Below are 12,230 nucleotides of genomic sequence, written 5' to 3' on the forward strand. Positions count from 1 at the left end.
TCGTGTGGAAATCTTCGCATCATGATTTTCGAGAAACAAGGTAACAATTCAGAAAAACAGTTAAGTATATCTTAGTTTAACCAGACCACTGAACTGACTAACAGCTCTCCTAGGGCTGCTGGCCCGAAGGATTAGTAGATACTTTTACGCGCCTTGGAACCAACTATACTCGGTTTTTTCCATCTGTCCACCCGCCTGTAGTGTTTGCGTATGGTAACACTGCGTTCCGGGCTTTTAGATAGTTACATTCAGCTTACATTCAACAATAATAACAATATCCTATTTCGAATATTAACGGTGTAATTCGCATACAGTAAATTATAAAAACACTTTTCAGTTGCAAATGTACACCCAGATATCCTTTTATTTAGGTACCTAAAACTTACACATAGCGTAACTATCTAAAACCCAGGACGCAGTGTTACCATGCGAAAACACCACAGGCGGGTGGACAGATGGAAAAAAAAAACGAGTATAGTTACTTAGCAACGGGACCTACAGCTTATTGTCAGATCCGAACCACATTGAGAAATGAATTTCTAATCACCAGAAAAAAATTCCTCTGATTCCGCGTTGGCAGAGCGGGGAATCGAACCCGGACACTGAGACCGGTAGTCGAGCACGTTACCGACTCGTCCAACGAAGAACGTTTTCAAGTGGCAAGTCCCATGGAATGATCAGCCTAATGTCACTTCTCTCCTAGCAACATGTGGCGCCCTTTCCCCCTCCCGCCACGGCCCCACACCCCCCCCCCCACAAAAAAAAAAAAAAAAAAAAAAAAAAAAAAAAAAAAAAAAAAAACAAAGGATACAACCAAAGGAAAAGGAATGAACTCCAAGAGATGTAAGAACTCTACCTCTTAAAGGTCGAAAGGTTAAAAGACTCGAAAAAAAAAAATCTGAAAGGAAATTCCAAAACTTGGCAGCAGGGGGAGGGAAAATATCAATGTGAGAAGAGGTGTCCTGTCGGGTGTTCATTCAAGCCAAGGGCTTGAAAAAAGAATTGCCTCTTTTTAAGGCCCGTAAAATATAACTCAGATATCTGTAACATATAAGATAAAGCAATAATAAAGGTATACAATCTTTAACAATATAAAGTAGGTTTATCGTGCTTCATTATCTAAAGTTTGTAGTTTTCTATTTCTTACGAAGAACTTGAAAAGATTTTGTATATTCATTTTTGTAACATCCGTGTCTTCCCGTGTTCTGTGCTCATTTTCTTTTGTTTATAAAGCCCATTAAAATTTATGACCTGGATGTTATAGTATTTTCAAAGTAATTTAAAATTATTTCTAACAGAAATATATCTTTACGTTCCTGAACTCCTGCGCCTGAACATTAGCCGGAAAATGACAGTATTCTTTGACTAACCAGTTTACATTCATATACGAGCTCATACGCATACATAGTATATCTTAGTTTTACCAAACCACTGAGCTGATGAACAGCTCTCCTAGGGCTGGCCCGAAGGATTAGATATATTTTTACGTGACTAGGAACCAATTGGTTACCTAGCAACGGGACCTACAGCTTATTGTGGGCAACGGGACCTACAGCTTATTGTGGGCAAAGGGACCTACAGCTTATTGTGGGCAACGGGACCTACAGATTATTGTGGGATCCGAACCACATTGTATCGAGAAATGAATTTATATCACCAGAAATAAATTCCTCTGGTTCCGCGTTAGCCGAGCCGAGAATCGAACCTCGGACATACGCATACGTAAGTATGCATAAAACACGCGCATACATTTATTTGCGTCATTTGAATAATGCATATTCGTCCTTTCATGTTCAGATATCTCGCAGGCAACACGCGTTCTCAAAGCAGACCGTGCCCTGTCACAGGGCAGTTACGCAAGGGAATTACTCCTCCCTAATCCTTGGCGTGTATGCCAGGGACTCGCCTCTCCTCTGTCTATCCTCTCCTTCTATCTAGAGGGGCCTTACCGGGAGGCAGAACCCGGCTAGGGGAACTCCGGCAGTTGGGGGGATAAACCCCCGTCTGGCTGCTGACATCTGTTCTCGTACCTTAGAAGGTTTTTTGCTGACTCCATCTCACGATAAGGAGGAAAAGAGACGAGACCTTTGGAATACTTCTTCATTCGTTGAAGAGACGCGTTGGATTCTGCTTCTAACAGCGCTTTTGGAATACAAAATCTAGGCCAAAGCAAGCTATGGGACGTATGAGGTCATTTAGCGACGAAAGGTTTTGAAGGCGTGACAGAAGGAAAACCTCGCAGGAGCACTATAAAGCAATTGCAAGGGGGGGGGGGGGTGGGGGGGGGGGTGTGGGGGGGGGGGGGGCGGGTTCAGGAAAGTAAGATGGAAGAAAGCTAATATGAACGAAGGTACAGTGAAAGGAATGAAAGGGGTTGCAGTGCTATGGCTGGTTGGTTTTAGAAAAGGATGGCCTTCTGCCATCGCTGACTCCTGCCCTAAGTGTGGACCTTTGGACTCTGACATACAGACAGAGATTGATGCATGGTCGAACTTTCTTTAAAGATGCGATTCCTGATCAGAACCACACCACAGACAAGGCTCATCAGCAGCTTGTCGAACGCTCTCTCACGCTACCTTGATAATGAAGCCCCTACGTTCCAATACCTCTTCCACGCCATCTATCTAGCTCTTTCCAGGTCTTCAGAATTTTAATTTACCAGTTTTATATCTCCAAAATTTCTCACTTCTGTTTTTTATGCCACACAAACCGTTCATCTCAACGGCTTTGACTTATTGCTTTTAGTTACATTCACCATCCACACTTTACTTCCATAAAGGAGAGTTTGCTTAACAGCACCTTTAAAAGACATTTTCACCTTGGCTTTCATAGGCAATGCAAGCCTCTTATTAAATTTTATTGCACGTCCTTCTACTTTCCTACCTTGAGCTATTCTGACCCCCCAACTTTCTCCTCTTAACATCATACGTTTTATTTAACCTAAGTTTTCTGCACGAATCAACTGTTCCATTCTCTCACTAGTAATTTGTCATTAATTCAAATTTCCTACATTCCAACTCCTGTTTTTCAGCATAGGGCTGTTCCACAAACACGCACTTATCAAAATCCACTTATCCAAACATTAGATCCCTCAATCTTTAATAAGGCCGCACAAATTAATAAAGGAAAATAATCACACATGAAAGCCAAAGGATACAACATGGAAAGGATAACTGAAATTTGGAGTATCTACAAGTTTATATAAAAAAGAAAACTTAACAAACATTTAAGTTAATTCCAATAGACAAGATAATAAAAAATAAATTAATTTTTACATATAAAAAATTAAAAAAAAAAACAATGAAAAAGACAAACTTTAACAGGGAATCATTAATTAGGGAGCAATATCATCATAAAATGCTAAATTTTTAGCACTGTTGTAACTGCTCGTAATTAGGGACAAAAGGGCTTTTATGTCACTGTGACCGACGAAGAGTGAGCAGATCACCAACTTATCCTTGCCCCTTACACAGTGCACAGCTCAGGCGTCCCATTCTGAACCAGCAGGAAATCGAAGGAAACAGGACAGTCGCGTCCTCACAAACAGGAGCAGGATACTCACCTTTTGACTATAGGGATTCTCGAGGCCCTCCGACGGACTTTTCAGCCAGGGATCCCCGAGGTCCTCCGACGGACCTTTTGGCAAGAGATCCTCCGACAAACCTTTCAGCCAGGGATCGCCGAGGTCTTCCGACGGACCTATCAGCCAGGGATCCCGAAGTCCTATTACAGGCCTTTTGGCCAGGGATTCTCGAGGTGCTCCGACGGGCCTATCAGCCAGGGATCCCCGAGGTCCTCCTACGGGCCTTTCAGCCAAGGACCTTGAGGTCCTCCAATAATATACATAAATGGAACCGAGTTAGATTTTTTTCAAACAGTAAAACTAATATAGTCTATAATCTTCTTCTTATATTCTAATCTTACTGGAGGTTACGGAGTTGTTTAGTTTATTTTGTCGAAATTAGTACCACACGACTTCGCCAGACCATAGCAATAAAACATTATACCAACGCCAAACTAATCTCTTATATGTCTGCTTTCAGAAGATATTTGCTTCTAAATATGCTTTATAAAGCCCCGTCCACACGGTCGAGCTTTGCCCGACGAACTTTGCTCGATGAGACGTCAGAAGCAGGAAAAGTCAGAACCTTGTCCGCTGGTTCTCCGCTTCTGACGTCACATCGAGCAGAGTTCGTCGAGCAAAGCTCGACTGTGTGGATGGGCCTTAATGTTCAAGTAGACACCACTCGAGTTTTTGTGCTAGTATAAGTAATTTACAAAATAAAAAACGTTGCTATTTCCACAAGAGTAGTCATTAGAGTTGCCGAGGTTACAGTAATAACCATATAACTCAGGAGCAAGAACACAAAAGTAAATTATCCTTCTCGTTCCGCTGCTCATCTAATTTTTATTTGAGGCAGATTATCGAAGCTTTACATGTATGCTACGTTAGTGTATACCGTCTATTTATCTAAAGCGTAACCTAAGTGTCTATAGGTTTTCAATAGGCCTAAGTATCCATAGGTTTACGATAGGCCTACATTACGAGAGCAAACAAACTTCCGCATAATCACAGTCCATAATGATTTAAGACAGAAAGCACACGATACAAGGCATGGCAGCCCGCAAAGAAATGCATTCATCATTTGATCTACATGCACGAAAAGGAAATATTCTCCCGGAAGAGAGAGAGAGAGAGAGAGAGAGAGAGAGAGAGAGAGAGAGAGAGAGAGAGAGAGAGAGAGAGAGAGAGAACGTTTATAAGCACGTCCAAAGTGACATTTTTGAATGGGGGAGGAGCCACATACGTGCACTCAGACGACGACAAGGGATCACCGAAGAATGAAAAATCCGCTGAATCACTAGAGCTCTAGATTCACGATTCGCAATTACGCTCCCTGATGGATGAATCATTATTACCAGCCTAGAGGTTTGCTTTGATAACGTGTGTTAGACTGTGTTAGACATCTCCCGCCAATCTGCGAACCAATCATGCGCGCTCTTCGTGGCGAGGAAGGGCGTGGCAAACAACCAATCGAATCTCGTATAACAGAGATCTCGAAATACACACCCGGCCGACGTTTTCTGTTATGAAATTATTTCGAGGTTAATCGGAGCTGTTGTGGATTAAAACGGATGAATATTAAAGCCAGAGTGCCAAATAAGTTATACACATAGCAGAAGCTCTCGTGGTTTTTAACGTAAACTGGCAACCGAAGAGGGAAGTTGATATATAGGAGGAGACCGACTTCGTTGAGTCATTGCTCAAAAGGATCCCTTGAAGTCCTCGTCAGCAGCGGTCGATCTTCTGTGTGGCGTTACAATTAAACTGCAAAAATGGTGAGTTTACAATTTTACAATGTTACAGTACATAATAATGCTGTTTGCTTACTTGAATTAATTGTTGTTACGCCCTACGAGACATGTTTATGATCCGTGCAAAACCCCGTCACGTTTTATAATTCAAACCTTTACTTTGTCTCGCTTTTCGCGAACAAGTTCACCTTTCGTAAAAGATCAGCTATTATCGAAACATAAGAACGTCGTTGGAAGTCGTTCGAATTAATACCGAAAGCTTTCCCGCCAAAGGGCCTCTCGAAGCAGCCTGCCGTGTCAATTACCCAGATGTTGTAACGCCAGATATAATACACAATCAATCAATTGCCGTGAAAGTACTATTTGTTGCGGCCCTGTGCTCTATAAGACATTACTTTGATCGCTTTTTGCAGTGCGACTCGGCATCTGTGTTGAACACTTAAGACGAACTTTGTTATATATATATATATTAATATATATATATATATATATATATATATTATATATATATAGATATATATATATATATATATATATATATATATCGAATATCTATATATATACATATATATATATTATATATATATATATACACACACACACACACACACACATAGTATAGTTCCCAGATGATTATTCTGTCGAAATTACATTTGGCACTTCAGGACAGAAGAGGACTGACTACTAGCTGTTAGTTACCGAACGTCAGTAGACGTTTCAATTAGGTGTAGATATTGCTGTAGTTACGATATATTCAAGAAAATGTTAATATATTTATGTTCTTAATGACTTTGCACATAATTAGATCAGGCGATAGTTGAAGATGTTCTACACCACGTTCATATCTCTCGCTAGTAAATCTTTTTCAAGTTCCAGTGTCTATTGGCCTTATTTGATTAGACCAAATAGCTAGAGGAATGTGAAAGAAAACTCTGCTGGTGTTATTGGAAGATGGTTAAGGATAAGTGGATGGGCGTGTGTGTGTGTGTGTGTGTGTGTGTGTGTGTGGTAATAGGCGAGTGAGAAAGAAAACGACCCAGAAGACCTGTTTGAGAAAGGGAACCGTGAAAAGAACTTGCTACGTAAAGGAGAAACATAATTATAAGTGATTGCCCTATAGAAGGAGTCTGGATTCTTTCATCACTTTGCAAATTTTCTTACTTGTGCTACTTCCAGACTGTTGCAAGAAATCTCTCTCTCTCTCTCTCTCTCTCTCTCTCTCTCTCTCTCTCTCTCGATAACCCCTCGGCTCCTTGGGAAACCTGACTGGTCTCCTTTTCTGTTATGACTGACACATTTAACTTTAAGTAACTGTTATGCCGTTTAGATTTAAGAATAAAGAAGTAAGAAATGTACCGAAGTTTCTTCGGGGCAATTGAGTTTTCTGTACAGCCGCTACAGCGAATAATTAAGGCCACCGAAAAATATAATACTGTATGAGCTGCGGCCGCGGCCCATTTAACTTTAACCACGGCGAGGTGGTGGCCTATCCTATATCGTTGCCAGAAGCACGATTACGGCTAACCTTAAATAAATCAGAAACTATTGAGGCTAGAGGGCTGCAATTTGGTATGTATAATAAATTGAGGGTGGATGATCAACATAACAATTTGCAGCCCTCTAGTCTTGATAGTTTGTAAGACAAGACCATCGCCAAAGGGCGTGGCAGAGAGGACAAAAATTTCCCCTCACGTCCGATATACCCTGAAGAGAAAACTCTTATAACTTAGATTTGTCAGTCATTAAGTCACTTCAAATAGGTCAAGATTTTGTAAACCTGGGACTTTGTCAAGAAATGTCGAACTTCAACAAGAGTGCAAACTTCGCTCCCGTTAATATTCGAGTGGTTTCAGAGACTTAAACCGTTATTGCCCTTCGGTGTGAGGGGCTTTGAGAGGGGTTATGTGAGGGAAGCCCCTCTGTGTTTAAATTAGGGGGATATATATAGATCTCTTTGTTTGGGTCCACTTACGCTACGGGGAAGTTTTCTGCCTCGTTCTTGTAGATTCATTACTGCGTCTAGGTGTGTGTGTGTGTGTGAGAGAGAGAGAGAGAGATGACTGCGCACGCAGGGTTGAGTATATAGGATTTACTATAAAATTCTGTTACATTGAGTGTCGCAATGAATTCTTCTTGCCATCTGTGCAAGGCCTCTCTCTCTCTCTCTCTCTCTCTTTCAGCTTGTGGCTCTTCAAAAAGTTCCCTAAAAACGGTAGCGGTCAATCTTCTGGGGATATGTACGCGCCCACACCCCCGCTAGCGCGCGCGTGTAAAGTACAGTCAGCAACTTGCAAGAGTTTTAGCGGAGGAAATGACCGCATCACCGGCGGAAGTGGTCGGTCGGTCACTTCCCCCAAAGACGTACAGTAGATTAGAGAGAGAGAGAGAGAGAGAAAAAAAATAAACTTCACAAAGACTAGACAAGATAGGACTTTGTGGCGACCGTCCACAAGCTTTGATTGGCGATCATCGTGGAGGAACGTTGTTGCTGTTGCTATGTCGGATTTAAAGTTGTCTTATTGCTCGCTGATTATATATATAATATACACACATATACACATCACGTACACGCGTGACTTTCTTTTACTAATAAACATTAAGCCACAATTGTTTGATATCGAAAATGAATTACACCTGGGAAATAGTTGACAGTCGAAGGGATATAGTTGATAAGCGCTCCGGCCTCGCTCGGGATTCCAAGCCCTTGTCATGTACTATAATCCTCTTTGGGAGCGGTTCAGTCCCAAGATACAGTGAATCTAATATATATTAAACTAATATATAGGTACATATATATGTAAATATACGTATAACTTTAAAAATATATAAAATATATATATATATATATATATATATATATATCTATATATATATATATATGATGAATAACTTGATCACGAAGTATATAAACGTGATGCTATGTATAAATAAAGTTTTTTTGCCACGAAGGAAAAAAAAAAATGAAAAAAGAACGAGTTGGCCGAGTACTTTCGGTCCTATTCGGACCCTCCGAAAGTACTCGGCCAACTCGTTTTTTCATTTTTTTTTCCTTCGTGGCAAAAAAAACCTTTATATATATATATAAGTATTATAATAAATATAAGTATATATATATATATATATATATATATATATATTACTATAATATATCTGTATGAAGATTGCATTATATATTCGTTTATAGTTAACTATATTTATACATACAATCATTTCGAATCTATTAAGGAACAGCAATAACACTTTGGTTTTTGCTATTTTTTTCTTTAAAGTCAACATAAATGTCCCATTCTTAAACCGATAAACTAATTCCGAATTGGAAATAGTTGCCCTTCGATAGCACTGTCGTCATGAGAGAGTGGTTGGTATTTCGTCCTCTTGATAAAGGAAAAAAAAAAATCTGATAGCCCCTGCATTCTTCAATAGCCACTGACCACCTCACCTAACAGTACTTGAAATACCTACGCAAGTTCCACCGTCAGTTCTGAGAGACCTGGACAATTTATACACACACACACACACACACACACACACACACACACATTCTTTCACATAGCCTTCTTCAATAGAGGTTCTTCTTTTTAGTTCTAATGTTATTAACTAAGCATTTTATTAACATACGTTCGTCATATTAGACATAAAAAGGGAAAGCGTGAATTTAGGGTAAACGAAGGTAAAAACGAACCTACAACCATTTCTAGGAGAGTAGACTCATTGTTTACGGTAGTATTTTTAAACAGTTCTAGAACCGGGCTCATTTTTTTTAATAATTAAAATGTCGTTGAATTATATGCACATACCATTAAATCATACGGCTATGTGACTTAATGATATAGATAACTAATTCCTGGTCCCAGTATAGAGGAGAAGCATTTTGAACTAGTTCTATAACCTGTTCAAATCATATGGACATATGATTTAATCATATACTATACTCTGTTTTTTTTTCCATCTGTCCATCCGCCTGTGGTGGTCGCCCTGGTAAACACTGCGTCCCAGGGCTTTAAATACTTACTCTGTGTAAGTTTTGGGTAAATAAAAGGATATCTGGGTGTACATTTGCAACTGAAAAGTATTTTAATAATTTGCTGTATGCAAATTACACCGTTTATATTCGAAATAGGATATTATTTAAAGCCCGGGACGCAGTGTTACCATGCGCAAACACCACAAGTGGATGGACAGATGGAAAAAAACAGAGTATAGGTAGTAACCACTCCCTGGTCACAGTATAGATAAGACTTTCAATCAGTTCTAGAATGTTCAAAAAAATCTCGTTTCATCATATGCATATAAGATCAAATCCTATGGATATGTGATTTAATTAGTATAGAGAAGCATTTTGAATGAGTTCTAGAACCTGTTTTAAGAAACAGATTTAAAAAAAAAAAAAAACACGTTTCATCATATGCATATAAGATCAAATCCTATGGATATGTGATTTAATTAGTATAGAGAAGCATTTTGAATGAGTTCAAGACCCTGTTTTAAGAAACTGATTTTCAAAATTAAAATGTCGTTTGATCATAAGCTCATATACGATTACGGGTACAAGATTTCATTAAATAGATAGCAATCGATTCCTAGTCCCGGTCAAATCACAAATTCCTTGACCAAGTCTATGGTCGTCCAAACCAGCTTCCGGCCGTTGAACCCCCTAGCTACAGGTAGCCGACCGGATCCACAAACAATAACAACCCCTCCCCCCACCACCCCCACGCCTTTATCAATCTGCCCCTCCTTCCTTCCATCACGATTAATGTGTGGTGCAAAGAGCGCCTTCCTTCCCCTGTGTAATGTGCATATTTACGACACACCCTTACATCATGGGTGACTAACAGACCATTGTCGTCATAACGCTACGGTTATTAAGACCTTCAAAGCCCTCGGCTTTCACGGCCAGGTTAGTTTATGCTTAAAAGGACTTCGCGGGGAATGGCTACGCTCCTAACTATAAGACAAGGTTCCTCACATCTCTCTCTCTTTTACACACACGCACACAGGTCACGCTCACGCTACTTGAGTTAGACACACATGCACGCTCACACAGACTGTTAGAGGTAACACACAAGCTACAAGAGGAAACACACAGACTAGAGGTGACATATATACACACACACACAACGTCACACTCATGCTACTTGAGTTAGACACTCATGCACGCTCACACAGACTGTTAGAGGTAACACACAAGCTAGAAAAGGTAACACAGACTAGAGGTGACACACACACACACGTCACACTCATGCTACTTGAGTTGACACACATACACGCTCACACAGACTGCTAGAGGTGACACACACGCTACAAGAGGTAACACACAGACTAGAGGTGACATATACACACACACACACTACTAAAGGTGATTTAATCCCAAAGTTCGTACTTTCTTATACGTAGTAATGAATGACTTAATGCCAAGTACTAAAAAATAATTTCTCGTTAGTCAACATGTCCATTCGTTAATGTTTGTATACCTATCACGAAATATTGACCCCTCGAATCAGGGCGTGGCCAGCAAGTAAGTTAAGTGCCGCGACTTCCTCTTATTTACTCAAATAATTCGTTAAAAGAAAAACCTAAGCAGCTTTTGAGTCTAGGTGTAAAGGAAGGGGAACAACCGAGGAAAAACGGCGATCGTAATCCAAGAACGGAAATGCCTCGAGCTACGTATTACGAAGACGTTGGCGACTTTCTGCTCGGACTGAACGAACCCACCCACTTTGTGGTTTCGACTGATGTAGCTGTAAGTCGTCTTATGAAGACTGGTGTTACTTAGGAGACCTTGTTCCTAACTGATTCATAAGTCGTCTTACGAAGGGTGATGTTAGTTAGGAAGCCTGGCTCTCCTTACTGATTCGCAAATTTCAACGCAACCGAACAAGTTTAAGGAACAGCTCCCAAGCCAGTAACATTTCGGTAGTTCGATCCCAATAGATTTCCGGTCATTATCATTGTATTGCTGCACAAACGTGTTTTGCAGTACCTCTCATTCTTGATGCGCGTTGCGGTTTACAGTCTACAAGTTGTGGAATGTTTAAGTAGGAGTCAATAGACCAAGACTCTCCTCTCGAATTTTAGAAGACATTGACCTTGCATAACTTTAGCTGGAGTAACTGATGAGCGCTGATTGTGGGAGAATTTAGGTATGGTAATGACAGCTTGGCTAATAACAACCACGATTGTTTTTATTATTTTTTTATATGGTTTCACTGGCTGTCAATAAGCAAAAGTAGCTCTCGTAGGCGAAAGCTTGACTCTAAATGGTAAGAGAACAGGAATGATGTTCATTTGACCTTCGCTTCATATAGTATAAACATCCGTTAAGCGTTCTCCTTAGACCTTGTACTCCAGATGAAAGGGGGAATTGTGTTGCGTGAGGAAGGTAGAGTCATCGGATCAGATGACACAAAGGTGCTTTTAGTCCGAAGTTATGAAAACGTATGATGTGCAGAGAGCTGTGTTCTCCTTTCAACTCGTAAGCAGGGTTATTTGTTTCAAATGAGGACAGCAGCTGTTCTTATAGCGTTAGTATCGGAACGGAGAGGTGGTAGGCCCGATTAGGTCCCCGACTCCCCTCCTAGTCGGGGACCTGTCTTTAGAATGGTTGGGCTTGGAGAGTGAGGAAGAAGACTGGCGTGTCTCAATCCCCCCTCTGTGACTCATCGAAGTAGAATGTCTAGTTTCCTCTTTCTTTTTCCCCTCCTTTCGCTCACGTAGAAACCCTTTCGAGTTTGAATTTTAATGAGCAGACCTCACTGCAAATTAATACTCTAAATTTTAAAAGGTTGTGAAAAGTGGGTGTTGATTTATAAGGATCTTGAAATTATAAGTTGTATGTTAAAGTTTGTTCAGCTTCCTAGAGTTATTCAGTAATATTTAAATTTCATTCGAAAAGTACGAACATTCATAAACCG

General features: G+C 40.3%; 1 pseudogene; it reads left to right on the top strand.

Moving 5' to 3' along the window:
• Positions 1 to 5,050: 5,050 nt before the first annotated feature.
• The window catches only part of LOC135212143 (tubulin alpha-1A chain-like), a 47,961-nt pseudogene continuing 40,781 nt past the window's right edge, over positions 5,051 to 12,230 (top strand).

This window comes from Macrobrachium nipponense, chromosome 40 (genome assembly GCF_015104395.2).
Source record: "Macrobrachium nipponense isolate FS-2020 chromosome 40, ASM1510439v2, whole genome shotgun sequence".
NCBI lineage: Eukaryota > Metazoa > Arthropoda > Malacostraca > Decapoda > Palaemonidae > Macrobrachium > Macrobrachium nipponense.